The sequence below is a fragment of the Ranitomeya imitator genome, chromosome 1, assembly GCF_032444005.1.
Source record: "Ranitomeya imitator isolate aRanImi1 chromosome 1, aRanImi1.pri, whole genome shotgun sequence".
Taxonomy (NCBI): Eukaryota; Metazoa; Chordata; class Amphibia; order Anura; family Dendrobatidae; genus Ranitomeya; species Ranitomeya imitator.
The window spans coordinates 1,230,103,402-1,230,123,539 of record NC_091282.1 but is presented as its reverse complement, the minus strand read 5'-3'; the positions used below and the strand labels follow the sequence as shown (position 1 = coordinate 1,230,123,539).

General features: G+C 45.9%; 1 protein-coding gene across 1 annotated transcript in view; it reads left to right on the top strand.

Moving 5' to 3' along the window:
* Nucleotides 1-20,138, top strand: part of EXOC6B (exocyst complex component 6B) — a 239,086-nt gene that overhangs the window by 88,984 nt on the left and 129,964 nt on the right. The window lies entirely within an intron of this gene.

Below are 20,138 nucleotides of genomic sequence, written 5' to 3'. Positions count from 1 at the left end.
ATTTTGGTGATATAATAAATCTTCTACAAAATTATGCATGATTTTCTGAAAAAAGGCATGAGTGCCCACTATACCTCTGCAAGCATGTAGCAATCTTGTAGCGATTTTCACATAATGAATTTGTTACGTTCACTGTTTGTTAATGAAATATAGTTTAGATGGAAATCTGTATATAAACTTACTTAAGAGATTTTTGGCTGCGTGTGCTAAAAGTAAATTTGTGGTAGGGACCGTAATGGACACGGATACCATCCCTCAATTCTGATTGATAATGTTTTTTTGTGATTTCTCCTATTCAGTAGCTCGGACTGAATGACCTCAAAATTATAAGTAATATATTTATCAGTATATGTGATTTGCTCATTTCTGGGAGATGTCTGTAATTTCTAGAAACTTATTTGTTTTCATCAGCCTTCAGGGTTTGCATAGAGGTTACACCCTTTGCCTGTTTTCTAGGGGATTCACAGTTTTGTAAGTAAGCCAGGCCCCCCAGCATCAGACACATTACTCTTAATTACATATTTCATTATTAATGGATGGGGATTTCATTCATTGATCGGAATAGTGCGTGACTCACAATGCCTGGTGGTAGAAATTAAATCTAAATTTTGATCAGTAACACGATACAGTGTTTCATTACTCTTTATTATTAATTTATTTTTTTAATATAAACTTCAAAGGGGTGTTCCAGGTCATGATCACAATAGAAATTAGCATTAAATAATGACGCAGTGTAATTACCATTGTAAAGTACCACGGTTGTGCCGACATACATCCCTGAGGGTATTGATGTTCCCTCCACTCTGGATACTAGTGTTGGTGAGTGCTGGCTTCATCTGGCCCTTTTCTTGCTACTGGTGGTAAAAACAAGTGGTAACACATGCCTAGAGAATCACACCAAGGGTGCGTTTGTGACTGTGGAGACTCATACTGTCGCATCGGAGCTGCATGCACAGAATGGTTGGAGATGACAGCACAATTCTGTATGCCCTAGATCTGCAGAACCTTCCTTTAGAGTGCGGGACGGCGTTCGTAGCCTGCCCTTGTGCGCCCATTATTTGCTTCCTGTAAACAGGTCCTGCCGCGTGGCTCTGCACAGCATTAGCATGTCTGGGCTCGATCTAGTTGAAAGTGAATATTTTTACAGCCTTGTAAAGTCTGAGAATCCCTGCTCAGTAGCTGGACGTGGCAGGAGACGTGCCACCATGAATGGCGTCCTCCGTATGATAAATTACTGTATGGTGGGAAACTCCTCGCATCTGTCAGATGAAATCCATGTGGAGGGCTACAGAAGGCGGCTTGTTTGATGAGACTTAGGATGTCATTACAGTGTTTTCTTTGCAAGGATCAGCCAGCGGCCACGGGAATGTGTTCTCACCGGCTTTTATTTGGGTTGTTGTGGACTGGTTTGTGTAGGATCTACCTTGCTTGTTTTTTACCTGGCAGGTGTCATGTCTCGTCTCGTTCAGCCTCCGTGTTTTGTCTGCTTGTCAGTAACGGTTCATGTCCTGCAAGAAGCCGATAGTCTGGCTGCCAGCTATTTGTACTCCTCTGCTAGTTTCACAGCCTGCATGCACCAGCGTGCACCGTTCTCTGCCAGCAATGTCTGCAGACAAGAGTCCTTTCTGATCTGCCATGTCAGGTCCCGGAGATACTTCTAGGGATGTCCAACGGGCATCCATCACTGTCTCGGGGCATGTAGTCGTAGGTCAGACTCGCTCGCTCTCGCATGTAGTCGTAGGTCAGACTCGCTCGCTCTCACATGTAGTCGTTGGTCAGACTTGCTGGCTCTCGCATGTAGTCGTAGGTCAGACTCGCTCGCTCTCGCATGTAGTCGTAGGTCAGACTCGCTCACTCTCGCATGTAGTCGTAGGTCAGACTCGCTCGCTCTCACTTGTAGTCGTAGGTCATACTCGCTCGCTCTCACATGTAGTCGTAGGTCAGACTCGCCCAATGTCACATGTAGTCGTAGGTCAGACTCGCTCGCTGTCGCATGTAGCCGTAGGTCAGACTCGCTCACTCTTACATATAGTCGTAGGTCAGACTCACCCACTGTCAGATGTAGTCGTAGGTCAGACTCGCTCGCTCTCGCATGTAGTCGTAGGTCAGACTCGCTCGCTCTCGAATGTAGTCGTAGGTCAGACTCGCTGACTCTCACATGTATTCGTAGGTCAGACTCATTCGCTCTCACATGTATTCGTAGGTCAGACTCGCTCGCTCTCACATGTAGTCGTAGGTCAGACTCGCTCGCTCTCGCATGTAGTCGTAGGTCAGACTCGCTCGCTCTCACATGTATTCGTAGGTCAGACTCGCTCGCTCTCACATGTAGTCGTAGGTCAGACTCATTCGCTCTCACATGTATTCGTAGGTCAGACTCGCTCGCTCTCACATGTAGTCGTAGGTCAGACTCGCTCACTCTCGCATGTAGTCGTAGGTCAGACTCGCTCGCTCTCACATGTATTCGTAGGTCAGACTCGCTCGCTCTCACATGTAGTCGTAGGTCAGACTCGCTCGCTCTCGCATGTAGTCGTAGGTCAGACTCGCTCACTCTCGCATGTAGTCGTAGGTCAGACTCGCTCACTCTCGCATCTAGTCGTAGGTCAGACTCGCTCACTCTCGCATGTAGTCGTAGGTCAGACTCGCTCGCTCTCGCATGCAGGCACGGACTAGAAATTAAATCCATCTCGGTGACTCAGCGCTCTAGGATTTTCCTTACATTCTGGGTTTAAAGAGCAGCTCTCATCAAAAAGTGCATGTGCTCATGTTAAGTATTTGCGGAAGAAATTTCTGCATCTTTTGGCATAAAACAATGTGTAAAACCCACACCTTTTTTTGTGTTTTTTACAGATTTGTTGCAGATTTTGTCCTAATTAGTATGGGTGAAATTTTGTGCAATAATTAACATGTTGTGGATTTCAATCTGCAGGGAAAAAACTTGTTTACTACATTTAATCCTGTTTTCTTACAAGACCCTCTATTGGATGCGCAGTGTTACATCCCCCTGGGTTATGACTTGTCTGGCCCCTCACTTCCAGGTTTTCTGCTCCGAGGTGTCGGGACATCGGCCCTTTTGCTGCTGCGCCTCTCATGAACATCAGGCTGATTTGTGTCCCATCTGTCCAGAGCCGTGGTGTCATTGTGAAGGCCATGTTGACTTGCAGGAAGAACGTGCCTCTCCTGAGGAATGGTTTGGAATTGGCTCATTGTACCTCATCGTCCTTTGTCCTGGGCCAAATGGAGAGAAAACAGGGTCCTCGTCTCATCCGGCTCTCCCTCCTTTGTTCTGCTCCATACTTTGGGCGGTCACTAACCCCCGAGATCAACCTGACCCAGATGCTGTACTCCCGTCCAGGGTCTGCCGGTGGCCCCCACAGATAAGACCTCTGCTGAGCGATGGGCCGAATCCTGTTTTTTCACGCAAGGAAGTGGGGTCTTTTGTTTTCTCGGAGGAAACGTTTGGGCACGAGCCTCACAAATACTCCTCGTAATAATCATCATCATCAGCGGCTGCTTCCGAATGGTCAGGACTGAACTTTTGCCCCAGCACATGAAAAGCTTTGTGCGGCGTAAACACAATTACCGTATTTATTATTCTTGTTTCATGTGTTGTGTTGTTTCTTTGGATTCGACCCTGGAGTCACCTCCGTTTCTCTGCTCTCTATCTTAGCGGCTTATCAGCGGGGCAGAAGTTCATATATTGTAAGGGAAGGAGGTCAGATCACGGTCAGACCCCAGGCACCTGTAAATAAGGCGCTGCACATTATCACACAGCCCGCCACAGACTTCTGCAGGAAACCCTGAACTTCACCAGGAAGGTTAGCAAGGGAAAGCTGAGGGAGAGAAGGGTCACTCCGGGGTTAATGGAGCACTGGCTCATGAACTTGAGTGGCCGAGAAGAGGTCGGGGCTGACTGTGGCAGGTGGATATCTGTACACTTCTCGCTGGGATCAGCTATGGGGATCCCTTCGTAGTAGCGGAGTACAGAGCATTGTCACAGTGTAACATGCATGTTACCCACTGCTTGTCCCAATGACCACAGGAGGAGAGGATCCATATGTCTCTCATAAGAGCGATCAATAAGGGGTATTCATAGCAGGAGACATTGAGGATTGAAGTGTACACTAAGGATGAGGAAAAGTGGGGATGGAAGGTGTACCCTGAGGGTGAGGAGCAGTGGAGGTGGAAGGTGTACACTGAGGATGAGGAACAGTGAGGATGGAAGGTGTACACTGAGGATGAGGAACAGTGAGGATGGAAGGTGTACACTGAGGATGAGGAACAGTGGGGATGGAAGGTGTACACTGAGGATGAGGAACAGTGGGGATGGAAGGTGTACACTGAGGATGAGGAACAGTGGGGATGGAAGGTGTACACTGAGGGTGAAGAGCAGTGGGGATGGAAGGTGTACACTGAGGATGAGGAACAGTGGGCATGGAAGGTGTACACTGAGGATGAGGAACAGTGGGCATGGAAGGTGTACACTGAGGATGAGGAACAGTGGGGATGGAAGGTGTACACTGAGGATGAGGAACAGTGGGGATGGAAGGTGTACACTGAGGATGAGGAACAGTGGGGATGGAAGGCGTACACTGAGGGTGAAGAGCAGTGGGGATGGAAGGTGTACACTGAGGATGAGGAACAGTGAGGATGGAAGGTGTACACTGAGGATGAGGAACAGTGGGCATGGAAGGTGTACACTGAGGATGAGGAACAGTGAGGATGGAAGGTGTACACTGAGGATGAGGAACAGTGAGGATGGAAGGTGTACACTGAGGATGAGGAACAGTGAGGATGGAAGGTGTACACTAAGGATGAGGAGCAGTGGGGATGGAAGGTGTACACTGAGGGTGAGGAACAGTGGGGATGGAAGGCGTACACTAAGGATGAGGAGCAGGAAGGATGGAAGGTGTACACTGAGGATGAGGAACAGTGGGGATGGAAGGTGTACACTAAGGATGAGGAGCAGGAAGGATGGAAGGTGTACACTAAGGATGAGGAGCAGTGGGGATGGAAGGTGTACACTGAGGGTGAGGAACAGTGGGGATGGAAGGCGTACGCTGAGGATGAGGAACAGTGAGGATGGAAGGTGTACACTGAGGATGAGGAACAGTGGACATGGAAGGTGTACACTGAGGATGAGGAACAGTGAGGATGGAAGGTGTACACTGAGGATGAGGAACCGTGGACATGGAAGGTGTACACTGAGGATGAGGAACAGTGGAGGTGGAAGGTGTACACTGAGGGTGAAGAGCAGTGGGGATGGAAGATGTACACTAAGGATGAGGAACAGTGGACATGGAAGGTGTACACTGAGGATGAGGAACAGTGAGGATGGAAGGTGTACACTGAGGATGAGGAACAGTGGAGGTGGAAGGTGTACACTGAGGATGAGGAACAGTGGACATGGAAGGTGTACACTGAGGATGAGGAACAGTGGGGATGGAAGGTGTACACTGAGGATGAGGAGCAGGAAGGATGGAAGGTGTACACTGAGGATGAGGAACAGTGGACATGGAAGGTGTACACTGAGGATGAGGAACAGTGGGGATGGAAGGTGTACACTGAGGATGAGGAACAGTGGAGGTGGAAGGTGTACACTGAGGATGAGGAACAGTGGGGATGGAAGGTGTACACTGAGGATGAGGAGCAGTGGGGATTGAAGGTGTACACTGAGGATGAGGAACAGTGGGGATGGAAGGTGTACACTGAGGATGAGGAGCAGTGGGGATTGAAGGTGTACACTGAGGATGAGGAACAGTGAGGATGGAAGGTGTACACTGAGGATGAGGAGCAGGAAGGATGGAAGGTGTACACTGAGAATGAGAACAGTGATGGTGGAAGGTGTACACTGAGGATGAGGAGCAGTGGGGGTGAAAGGTGTACACTGAGGATGGGGAGCAGTGGGGGTGAAAGGTGTACACTGAGGATGAGGAGCAGTGGGGGTGAAAGGTGTACACTGAGGATGAGGAGCAGTGGGGGTGAAAGGTGTACACTGAGGAAGAGGAACAGTGGACATGGAAGGTGTACACTGAGGATGAGGAACAGTGGGGATGGAAGGTGTACACTGAGGATGAGGAACAGTGGGGATGGAAGGTGTACACTGAGGATGAGGAACAGTGAGGATGGAAGGTGTACACTGAGGATGAGGAACAGTGGGGATGGAAGGTGTACACTGAGGATGAGGAACAGTGGACATGGAAGGTGTACACTGAGGATGAGGAACAGTGGGGATGGAAGGTGTACACTGAGGATGAGGAACAGTGGGGATGGAAGGTGTACACTGAGGATGAGGAACAGTGGACGTGGAAGGTGTACACTGAGGATGAGGAACAGTGGAGGTGGAAGGTGTACACTGAGGATGAAGAGCAGGAAGGATGGAAGGTGTACACTGAGGATGAGGAACAGTGGGGATGGAAGGCGTACATTGAGGATGAGGAACAGTGGACGTGGAAGGTGTACACTGAGGATGAGGAGCAGTGGAGGTGGAAGGCGTACACTGAGGATGATGAGCAGTGGAGATGGAAGGTGTACACTGAGGATGAGGAACAGTGGGGGTGGAAGGTGTACACTGAGGATGAAGAGCAGGAAGGATGGAAGGTGTACACTGAGGATGAGGAACAGTGGACATGGAAGGTGTACACTGAGGATGAGGAACAGTGGAGGTGGAAGGCGTACACTGAGGATGAGGAACAGTGGACGTGGAAGGTGTACACTGAGGATGAGGAACAGTGGGGATGGAAGGTGTACACTGAGGATGAGGAGCAGTGGGGATTGAAGGTGTACACTGAGGATGAGGAACAGTGGGGATGGAAGGTGTACACTGAGGATGAGGAGCAGTGGGGATTGAAGGTGTACACTGAGGATGAGGAACAGTGAGGATGGAAGGTGTACACTGAGGATGAGGAGCAGTGGGGATTGAAGGTGTACACTGAGGATGAGGAACAGTGAGGATGGAAGGTGTACACTGAGGATGAAGAGCAGGAAGGATGGAAGGTGTGCACTGAGGATGAGAACAGTAAGGGTGGAAGGTGCACACTGAGGATGAGGAACAGTGGAGGTGGAAGGTGTACACTGAGGATGAGGAACAGTGGGGGGTGGAAGGTGTACACTGAGGATGAAGAGCAGGAAGGATGGAAGGTGTGCACTGAGGATGAGAACAGTAAGGGTGGAAGGTGCATACTGAGGATGAGGAACAGTGGAGGTGGAAGGTGTACACTGAGGATGAGGAGCAGTGGGGATGGAAGGTGTACACTGAGGATGAGGAGCAGTGGGGGTTGAAGGTGTACACTGAGGATGAGGAACAGTGAGGATGGAAGGTGTACACTGAGGATGAGGAGCAGGAAGGATGGAAGGTGTACACTGAGAATGAGAACAGTGATGGTGGAAGGTGTACACTGAGGATGAGGAGCAGTGGGGGTGAAAGGTGTACACTGAGGATGAGGAACAGTGGGGATGGAAGGTGTACACTGAGGATGAGGAGCTGTGGGGATGAAGGGTGTACACTGAGGATGAGGAGCTGTGGGGATGGAAGGCGTACACTGAGGATGAGAACAGTGATGGTGGAAGGTGTACACTGAGGATGAGGAGCAGTGGGGGTGAAAGGTGTACACAGAGGATGAGGAGCTGTGAGGATGGAAGGTGTACACTGAGGATGAGGAGCTGTGGGGATGGAAGGTGTACACTGAGGATGAGGAGCTGTGGGGATGGAGGGTGTACACTGAGGATGAGGAGCTGTGGGGATGGAAGGCGTACACTGAGGATGAGGAGCAGTGGGGATGGAAGGTGTACATTGAGGATGAGGAGCCGTGGGGATGGAGGGTGTACACTGAGGATGAGGAGCAGTGGGGATGGAAGGTGTACACTGAGGATGAGGAGCAGTGGGGGATGGAAGATGTACAGTGATGATGAGGAGCAGGAAGGATGGAAGGTGTACACTGAGGATGGGGAGCAGTGGGGGATGGAAGACTTTGAATACAGAGGTGTCATAAGCCTGGACCATCCTAATATTAGTTATAGATGTTCTGTCAGCGACTAGCCTGTGGCTTAGGTTAATGCAGTGCGGAGCTGCGCTCCTTATGACAAATGCCAGATGTCATTATTCTCCCCCGGAGCTGTATCTGGCCATCTCCTGCCCCGGCTGCCTGGAGCTGGCTGTACACATACTGACATCATAGTGGAAAGGTCCAGATACTTTGTGCTGTGCAGTGATAAGGACACAGGAAAGAACCATTAGGAGGGTCCAGGGACTGATAACCGCCGGCTGCTACGTGCTACTGGGGGGATGACTGCTCTGTGGAACTGAGGCCACAGGTCCACGCACTGCTGACCCCGGCGGGCCTGGGAGCAGGGGATTCTGTTACCTGCCCCCCAGTCCCTACTGAGGGTAATGGGGGATGTAAGCTGCTTGATTAAGGCTATGTGCACACGTCAGGATTTCTTGCAGAAATTTCCTGAGCAAAACTGGACATTTTCTGCAAGAAATCCGCATGCGTTTTTTTTTCCGCGTTTTTCTTGCGGTTTTTTTTTTTTGGCGGATTTTTTGCGTTTTTTCCCAGAGATTTCCCAATGCAATAATATAGTGGGAAATCCGCAAAATTAATCAACATGCTGCGTTTTTTACTGCGATGCGTTTTTTTGCGGAAAAAAACGCATCATGTGCACAAAAATTGCGGAATGCATTCTAAATGATGGGATGCATAATGTATGCGTTTTTATAGTTAAAAAACGCGAAAAAACTGCGAAAAATCCGCAACGTGTGCACACAGCCTTAATGTACAGGAATCTTAACCCTTTGTAGCTCACAGCTGTACTGACCATCACTGTATCCTCAGCATTCACCTGCCACAAATGTATCCCCAGAAAAGGAGAAATTAGCCCTCTGGGGGGTCACTGGGACCACTAATATGTCTGCCAGTAACGGGGAACCCCACAGCTTTCCTGCAGTCCTTCACCTCTATGTACTGTGTACATACTGCTCAGCCTGATGTCACAACACAGTGACTGCACCAGCAGAACAGTGAGTGCAGCTCTGGAGTATAATACAGGATGTAACTCAGGAACAGTAATGTAATGTATGTACACAGTGACTGCACCAGCAAAATAGTGAGTGCAGCTCTGGAGTATAATACAGGATGTAACTCAGGATCTGTAATGTAATGTATGTACACAGTGACTGCACCAGCAGAATAGTGAGTGCAGCTCTGGAGTATTATACAGGATGTAACTCAGGATCAGTAATGTAATGTATGTACACAGTGACTGCACCAGCAGAGTAGTGAGTGCAGCTCTGGAGTATTATACAGGATGTAACTCAGGATCAGTAATGTAATGTATGTACACAGTGACTGCACCAGCAGAATAGTGAGTGCAGCTCTGGAGTATAATACAGGATGTAACTCAGGAACAGTAATGTAATGTATGTACACAGTGACTGCACCAGCAAAATAGTGAGTGCAGCTCTGGAGTATAATACAGGATGTAACTCAGGATCTGTAATGTAATGTATGTACACAGTGACTGCACCAGCAGAATAGTGAGTGCAGCTCTGGAGTATTATACAGGATGTAACTCAGGATCAGTAATGTAATGTATGTACACAGTGACTGCACCAGCAGAGTAGTGAGTGCAGCTCTGGAGTATTATACAGGATGTAACTCAGGATCAGTAATGTAATGTATGTACACAGTGACTGCACCAGCAGAATAGTGAGTGCAGCTCTGGAGTATAATACAGGATGTAACTCAGGAACAGTAATGTAATGTATGTACACAGTGACTGCACCAGCAAAATAGTGAGTGCAGCTCTGGAGTATAATACAGGATGTAACTCAGGATCTGTAATGTAATGTATGTACACAGTGACTGCACCAGCAGAATAGTGAGTGCAGCTCTGGAGTATTATACAGGATGTAACTCAGGATCAGTAATGTAATGTATGTACACAGTGACTGCACCAGCAGAGTAGTGAGTGCAGCTCTGGAGTATTATACAGGATGTAACTCAGGATCAGTAATGTAATGTATGTACACAGTGACTGCACCAGCAGAATAGTGAGTGCAGCTCTGGAGTATAATACAGGATGTAACTCGGGATCAGTAATGTAATGTATGTACACAGTGACTGCAGCTCTGGGGTATAATACAGGCTGTAACTCAGGATCTGTAATGTAATGTATGTACACAGTGACTGCACCAGCAGAATAGTGAGTGCAGCTCTGGGGTATAATACAGGATGTAACTCAGGATCAGTAATGTATGTACACAATGACTGCACTAGCAGAATAGTGAGTGCAGCTCTGGGGTATAATACAGGAGGTAACTCAGGATCAGTAATGTAATGTATGTACACAGTGACTGCACCAGCAGAATAGTGAGTGCAGCTCTGGAGTATAATACAAGATGTAACTCAGGATCAGTAATGTAATGTATGTACACAGTGACTGCACCAGCAGAATTGTGACTGCAGCTCTGGAGGATAATACAGGATGTAACTCAGGATCTGTAATGTAATGTATGTACACAGTGACTGCACCAGCAGAATAGTGAGAGCAGCTCTGGGGTATAATACAGGATGTAACTCATGATCAGTAATGTAATGTATGTACACAGTGACTGCACCAGCAGAATAGTGAGTGCAGCTCTGGAGTATAATACAGGATGTAACTCAGGATCAGTAATGTAATGTATGTACACAGTGACTGCACCAGCAGAATAGTGAGTGCAGCTCTGGGGTATAATACAGGAGGTAACTCAGGATCAGTAATGTAATGTATGTACACAATGACTGCACCAGTAGAATAGTGAGTGCAGCTCTGGGGTATAATACAGGATGTAACTCAGGATCAGTAATGTAATGTATGTACACAGTGACTGCACCAGCAGAATAGTGAGTGCAGCTCTGGAGTATAATACAGGATGTAACTCGGGATCAGTAATGTAATGTATGTACACAGTGACTGCACCAGCAGAATAGTGAGTGCAGCTCTGGGGTATAATACAGGATGTAACTCAGGATCAGTAATGTATGTACACAGTGACTGCATCAGCAGAATAGTGAGTGCAGCTCTGGGGTATAATACAGGATGTAACTCAGGATCAGTAATGTAATGTATGTACACAGTGACTGCACCAGCAGAATAGTGAGTGCAGCTCTGGAGTATAATACAGGATGTAACTCAGGATCAGTAATGTAATGTATGTACACAGTGACTGCACCAGCAGAATAATGAGTGCAGCTCTGGGGTATAATACAGGAGGTAACTCAGGATCAGTAATGTAATGTATGTACACAGTTACTGCACCAGCAGAATATTGAGTGCAGCTCTGGGGTATAATACAGGATGTAACTCAGGATCAGTAATGTAATGTATGTACACAGTGACTGCGCCAGCAGAATAGTGAGTGCAGCTCTGGGGTATAATACAGGATGTAACTCAGGATCAGTAATGTAATGTATGTACACAGTGACTGCACCAGCAGAATAGTGAGTGCAGCTCTGGAGTATAATACAGGATGTAACTCAGGATCAGTAATGTAATGTATGTACACAGTGAGTGCAGCTCTGGGGTATAATACAGGATGTAACTCAGGATCAGTAATGTATGTACACAGTGACTGCATCAGCAGAATAGTGAGTGCAGCTCTGGGGTATAATACAGGATGTAACTCAGGATCAGTAATGTATGTACACAGTGACTGCACCAGCAGAATAGTGAGTGCAGCTCTGGAGTATAATACAGGATGTAACTCAGGATCAGTAATGTAATGTATGTACACAGTGACTGCACCAGCAGAATAATGAGTGCAGCTCTGGGGTATAATACAGGAGGTAACTCAGGATCAGTAATGTAATGTATGTACACAGTGACTGCACCAGCAGAATATTGAGTGCAGCTCTGGGGTATAATACAGGATGTAACTCAGGATCAGTAATGTAATGTATGTACACAGTGACTGCGCCAGCAGAATAGTGAGTGCAGCTCTGGGGTATAATACAGGATGTAACTCAGGATCAGTAATGTAATGTATGTACTCAGTGACTGCACCAGCAGAATAGTGAGTGCAGCTCTGGAGTATAATACAGGATGTAACTCAGGATCAGTAATGTAATGTATGTACACAGTGACTGCACCAGCAGAATAGTGAGTGCAGCTCTGGGGTATAATACAGGATGTAACTCAGGATCAGTAATGTAATGTATGTACACAGTGACTGCACCAGCAGAATAGTGAGTGCAGCTCTGGAGTATAATACAGGATGTAACTCAGGATCAGTAATGTAATGTATGTACACAGTGACTGCACCAGCAGAATAGTGAGTGCAGCTCTGGGGTATAATACAGGATGTAACTCAGGATCAGTAATGTAATGTATGTACACAGTGACTGCACCAGCAGAATAGTGAGTGCAGCTCTGGGGTATAATACAGGATGTAACTCAGGATCAGTAATGTAATGTATGTACACAGTGACTGCACCAGCAGAATAGTGAGTGCAGCTCTGGAGTATAATACAGGATGTAACTCAGGATCCGTAATGTATGTACACAGTGACTGCACCAGCAGAATAGTGAGTGCAGCTCTGGAGTATAATACAGGATGTAACTCAGGATCAGTAATGTATGTACACAGTGACTGCACCAGCAGAATAGTGAGTGCAGCTCTGGGGTATAATACAGGAGGTAACTCAGGATCAGTAATGTATGTACTCAGTGACTGCACCAGCAGAATAGTGAGTGCAGCTCTGGAGTATAATACAGGATGTAACTCAGGATCAGTAATGTAATGTATGTACACAGTGACTGCACCAGCAGAATAGTGAGTGCAGCTCTGGGGTATAATACAGGATGTAACTCAGGATCAGTAATGTAATGTATGTACACAGTGACTGCACCAGCAGAATAGTGAGTGCAGCTCTGGGGTATAATACAGGATGTAACTCAGGATCAGTAATGTATGTACACAGTGACTGCATCAGCAGAATAGTGAGTGCAGCTCTGGGGTATAATACAGGATGTAACTCAGGATCAGTAATGTATGTACACAGTGACTGCACCAGCAGAATAGTGAGTGCAGCTCTGGAGTATAATACAGGATGTAACTCAGGATCAGTAATGTAATGTATGTACACAGTGACTGCACCAGCAGAATAATGAGTGCAGCTCTGGGGTATAATACAGGAGGTAACTCAGGATCAGTAATGTAATGTATGTACACAGTGACTGCACCAGCAGAATATTGAGTGCAGCTCTGGGGTATAATACAGGATGTAACTCAGGATCAGTAATGTAATGTATGTACACAGTGACTGCGCCAGCAGAATAGTGAGTGCAGCTCTGGGGTATAATACAGGATGTAACTCAGGATCAGTAATGTAATGTATGTACTCAGTGACTGCACCAGCAGAATAGTGAGTGCAGCTCTGGAGTATAATACAGGATGTAACTCAGGATCAGTAATGTAATGTATGTACACAGTGACTGCACCAGCAGAATAGTGAGTGCAGCTCTGGGGTATAATACAGGATGTAACTCAGGATCAGTAATGTAATGTATGTACACAGTGACTGCACCAGCAGAATAGTGAGAGCAGCTCTGGGGTATAATACAGGATGTAACTCATGATCAGTAATGTAATGTATGTACACAGTGACTGCACCAGCAGAATAGTGAGTGCAGCTCTGGAGTATAATACAGGATGTAACTCAGGATCAGTAATGTAATGTATGTACACAGTGACTGCACCAGCAGAATAGTGAGTGCAGCTCTGGGGTATAATACAGGATGTAACTCAGGATCAGTAATGTAATGTATGTACACAGTGACTGCACCAGCAGAATAGTGAGTGCAGCTCTGGGGTATAATACAGGATGTAACTCAGGATCAGTAATGTAATGTATGTACACAGTGACTGCACCAGCAGAATAGTGAGTGCAGCTCTGGAGTATAATACAGGATGTAACTCAGGATCCGTAATGTATGTACACAGTGACTGCACCAGCAGAATAGTGAGTGCAGCTCTGGAGTATAATACAGGATGTAACTCAGGATCAGTAATGTATGTACACAGTGACTGCACCAGCAGAATAGTGAGTGCAGCTCTGGGGTATAATACAGGAGGTAACTCAGGATCAGTAGTGTAATGTATGTACACGGTGACTGCACCAGCAGAATAGTGAGTGCAGCTCTGGGGTATAATACAGGATGTAACTCAGGATCAGTAATGTAATGTATGTACACAGTGACTGCACCAGCAGAATAGTGAGTGCAGCTCTGGGGTATAATACAGGAGGTAACTCAGGATCAGTACTGTAATGTATGTACACAGTGACTGCACCAGCAGAATAGTGAGTGCAGCTCTGGAGTATAATACAGGATGTAACTCAGGATCAGTAATGTATGTACACAGTGACTGCACCAGCAGAATAGTGAGTGCAGCTCTGGAGGATAATACAGGATGTAACTCAGGATCTGTAATGTAATGTATGTACACAGTGACTGCACCAGCAGAATAATGAGAGCAGCTCTGGGGTATAATACAGGATGTAACTCATGATCAGTAATGTAATGTATGTACACAGTGACTGCACCAGCAGAATAGTGAGTGCAGCTCTGGAGTATAATACAGGATGTAACTCAGGATCAGTAATGTATGTACACAATGACTGCACTAGCAGAATAGTGAGTGCAGCTCTGGGGTATAATACAGGAGGTAACTCAGGATCAGTAATGTATGTACACAGTGACTGCATCAGCAGAATAGTGAGTGCAGCTCTGGGGTATAATACAGGATGTAACTCAGGATCAGTAATGTAATGTATGTACACAGTGACTGCATCAGCAGAATAGTGAGTGCAGCTCTGGGGTATAATACAGGATGTAACTCAGGATCAGTAATGTATGTACACAGTGACTGCATCAGCAGAATAGTGAGTGCAGCTCTGGGGTATAATACAGGATGTAACTCAGGATCAGTAATGTAATGTATGTACACAGTGACTGCACCAGCAGAATAGTGAGTGCAGCTCTGGAGTATAATACAGGATGTAACTCAGGATCAGTAATGTAATGTATGTACACAGTGACTGCACCAGCAGAATAATGAGTGCAGCTCTGGGGTATAATACAGGAGGTAACTCAGGATCAGTAATGTAATGTATGTACACAGTGACTGCACCAGCAGAATATTGAGTGCAGCTCTGGGGTATAATACAGGATGTAACTCAGGATCAGTAATGTAATGTATGTACACAGTGACTGCGCCAGCAGAATAGTGAGTGCAGCTCTGGGGTATAATACAGGATGTAACTCAGGATCAGTAATGTAATGTATGTACACAGTGACTGCACCAGCAGAATAGTGAGTGCAGCTCTGGAGTATAATACAGGATGTAACTCAGGATCAGTAATGTAATGTATGTACACAGTGACTGCACCAGCAGAATAGTGAGTGCAGCTCTGGGGTATAATACAGGATGTAACTCAGGATCAGTAATGTATGTACACAGTGACTGCATCAGCAGAATAATGAGTGCAGCTCTGGGGTATAATACAGGAGGTAACTCAGGATCAGTAATGTAATGTATGTACACAGTGACTGCACCAGCAGAATATTGAGTGCAGCTCTGGGGTATAATACAGGATGTAACTCAGGATCAGTAATGTAATGTATGTACACAGTGACTGCGCCAGCAGAATAGTGAGTGCAGCTCTGGGGTATAATACAGGATGTAACTCAGGATCAGTAATGTAATGTATGTACTCAGTGACTGCACCAGCAGAATAGTGAGTGCAGCTCTGGAGTATAATACAGGATGTAACTCAGGATCAGTAATGTAATGTATGTACACAGTGACTGCACCAGCAGAATAGTGAGTGCAGCTCTGGGGTATAATACAGGATGTAACTCAGGATCAGTAATGTAATGTATGTACACAGTGACTGCACCAGCAGAATAGTGAGTGCAGCTCTGGAGTATAATACAGGATGTAACTCAGGATCAGTAATGTAATGTATGTACACAGTGACTGCACCAGCAGAATAGTGAGTGCAGCTCTGGGGTATAATACAGGATGTAACTCAGGATCAGTAATGTAATGTATGTACACAGTGACTGCACCAGCAGAATAGTGAGTGCAGCTCTGGGGTATAATACAGGATGTAACTCAGGATCAGTAATGTAATGTATGTACACAGTGACTGCACCAGCAGAATAGTGAGTGCAGCTCTGGAGTATAATACAGGATGTAACTCAGGATCCGTAATGTATGTACACAGTGACTGCACCAGCAGAATAGTGAGTGCAGCTCTGGAGTATAATACAGGATGTAACTCAGGATCAGTAATGTATGTACACAGTGACTGCACCAGCAGAATAGTGAGTGCAGCTCTGGGGTATAATACAGGAGGTAACTCAGGATCAGTAATGTATGTACTCAGTGACTGCACCAGCAGAATAGTGAGTGCAGCTCTGGAGTATAATACAGGATGTAACTCAGGATCAGTAATGTAATGTATGTACACAGTGACTGCACCAGCAGAATAGTGAGTGCAGCTCTGGGGTATAATACAGGATGTAACTCAGGATCAGTAATGTAATGTATGTACACAGTGACTGCACCAGCAGAATAGTGAGTGCAGCTCTGGGGTATAATACAGGATGTAACTCAGGATCAGTAATGTATGTACACAGTGACTGCATCAGCAGAATAGTGAGTGCAGCTCTGGGGTATAATACAGGATGTAACTCAGGATCAGTAATGTATGTACACAGTGACTGCACCAGCAGAATAGTGAGTGCAGCTCTGGAGTATAATACAGGATGTAACTCAGGATCAGTAATGTAATGTATGTACACAGTGACTGCACCAGCAGAATAATGAGTGCAGCTCTGGGGTATAATACAGGAGGTAACTCAGGATCAGTAATGTAATGTATGTACACAGTGACTGCACCAGCAGAATATTGAGTGCAGCTCTGGGGTATAATACAGGATGTAACTCAGGATCAGTAATGTAATGTATGTACACAGTGACTGCGCCAGCAGAATAGTGAGTGCAGCTCTGGGGTATAATACAGGATGTAACTCAGGATCAGTAATGTAATGTATGTACTCAGTGACTGCACCAGCAGAATAGTGAGTGCAGCTCTGGAGTATAATACAGGATGTAACTCAGGATCAGTAATGTAATGTATGTACACAGTGACTGCACCAGCAGAATAGTGAGTGCAGCTCTGGGGTATAATACAGGATGTAACTCAGGATCAGTAATGTAATGTATGTACACAGTGACTGCACCAGCAGAATAGTGAGAGCAGCTCTGGGGTATAATACAGGATGTAACTCATGATCAGTAATGTAATGTATGTACACAGTGACTGCACCAGCAGAATAGTGAGTGCAGCTCTGGAGTATAATACAGGATGTAACTCAGGATCAGTAATGTAATGTATGTACACAGTGACTGCACCAGCAGAATAGTGAGTGCAGCTCTGGGGTATAATACAGGATGTAACTCAGGATCAGTAATGTAATGTATGTACACAGTGACTGCACCAGCAGAATAGTGAGTGCAGCTCTGGGGTATAATACAGGATGTAACTCAGGATCAGTAATGTAATGTATGTACACAGTGACTGCACCAGCAGAATAGTGAGTGCAGCTCTGGAGTATAATACAGGATGTAACTCAGGATCCGTAATGTATGTACACAGTGACTGCACCAGCAGAATAGTGAGTGCAGCTCTGGAGTATAATACAGGATGTAACTCAGGATCAGTAATGTATGTACACAGTGACTGCACCAGCAGAATAGTGAGTGCAGCTCTGGGGTATAATACAGGAGGTAACTCAGGATCAGTAGTGTAATGTATGTACACGGTGACTGCACCAGCAGAATAGTGAGTGCAGCTCTGGGGTATAATACAGGATGTAACTCAGGATCAGTAATGTAATGTATGTACACAGTGACTGCACCAGCAGAATAGTGAGTGCAGCTCTGGGGTATAATACAGGAGGTAACTCAGGATCAGTACTGTAATGTATGTACACAGTGACTGCACCAGCAGAATAGTGAGTGCAGCTCTGGAGTATAATACAGGATGTAACTCAGGATCAGTAATGTATGTACACAGTGACTGCACCAGCAGAATAGTGAGTGCAGCTCTGGAGGATAATACAGGATGTAACTCAGGATCTGTAATGTAATGTATGTACACAGTGACTGCACCAGCAGAATAATGAGAGCAGCTCTGGGGTATAATACAGGATGTAACTCATGATCAGTAATGTAATGTATGTACACAGTGACTGCACCAGCAGAATAGTGAGTGCAGCTCTGGAGTATAATACAGGATGTAACTCAGGATCAGTAATGTATGTACACAATGACTGCACTAGCAGAATAGTGAGTGCAGCTCTGGGGTATAATACAGGAGGTAACTCAGGATCAGTAATGTATGTACACAGTGACTGCATCAGCAGAATAGTGAGTGCAGCTCTGGGGTATAATACAGGATGTAACTCAGGATCAGTAATGTAATGTATGTACACAGTGACTGCATCAGCAGAATAGTGAGTGCAGCTCTGGGGTATAATACAGGATGTAACTCAGGATCAGTAATGTATGTACACAGTGACTGCATCAGCAGAATAGTGAGTGCAGCTCTGGGGTATAATACAGGATGTAACTCAGGATCAGTAATGTAATGTATGTACACAGTGACTGCACCAGCAGAATAGTGAGTGCAGCTCTGGAGTATAATACAGGATGTAACTCAGGATCAGTAATGTAATGTATGTACACAGTGACTGCACCAGCAGAATAATGAGTGCAGCTCTGGGGTATAATACAGGAGGTAACTCAGGATCAGTAATGTAATGTATGTACACAGTGACTGCACCAGCAGAATATTGAGTGCAGCTCTGGGGTATAATACAGGATGTAACTCAGGATCAGTAATGTAATGTATGTACACAGTGACTGCGCCAGCAGAATAGTGAGTGCAGCTCTGGGGTATAATACAGGATGTAACTCAGGATCAGTAATGTAATGTATGTACACAGTGACTGCACCAGCAGAATAGTGAGTGCAGCTCTGGAGTATAATACAGGATGTAACTCAGGATCAGTAATGTAATGTATGTACACAGTGACTGCACCAGCAGAATAGTGAGTGCAGCTCTGGGGTATAATACAGGATGTAACTCAGGATCAGTAATGTATGTACACAGTGACTGCATCAGCAGAATAGTGAGTGCAGCTCTGGGGTATAATACAGGATGTAACTCAGGATCAGTAATGTATGTACACAGTGACTGCACCAGCAGAATAGTGAGTGCAGCTCTGGAGTATAATACAGGATGTAACTCAGGATCAGTAATGTAATGTATGTACACAGTGACTGCACCAGCAGAATAATGAGTGCAGCTCTGGGGTATAATACAGGAGGTAACTCAGGATCAGTAATGTAATGTATGTACACAGTGACTGCACCAGCAGAATATTGAGTGCAGCTCTGGGGTATAATACAGGATGTAACTCAGGATCAGTAATGTAATGTATGTACACAGTGACTGCGCCAGCAGAATAGTGAGTGCAGCTCTGGGGTATAATACAGGATGTAACTCAGGATCAGTAATGTAATGTATGTACTCAGTGACTGCACCAGCAGAATAGTGAGTGCAGCTCTGGAGTATAATACAGGATGTAACTCAGGATCAGTAATGTAATGTATGTACACAGTGACTGCACCAGCAGAATAGTGAGTGCAGCTCTGGGGTATAATACAGGATGTAACTCAGGATCAGTAATGTAATGTATGTACACAGTGACTGCACCAGCAGAATAGTGAGTGCAGCTCTGGAGTATAATACAGGATGTAACTCAGGATCAGTAATGTAATGTATGTACACAGTGACTGCACCAGCAGAATAGTGAGTGCAGCTCTGGGGTATAATACAGGATGTAACTCAGGATCAGTAATGTAATGTATGTACACAGTGACTGCACCAGCAGAATAGTGAGTGCAGCTCTGGGGTATAATACAGGATGTAACTCAGGATCAGTAATGTAATGTATGTACACAGTGACTGCACCAGCAGAATAGTGAGTGCAGCTCTGGAGTATAATACAGGATGTAACTCAGG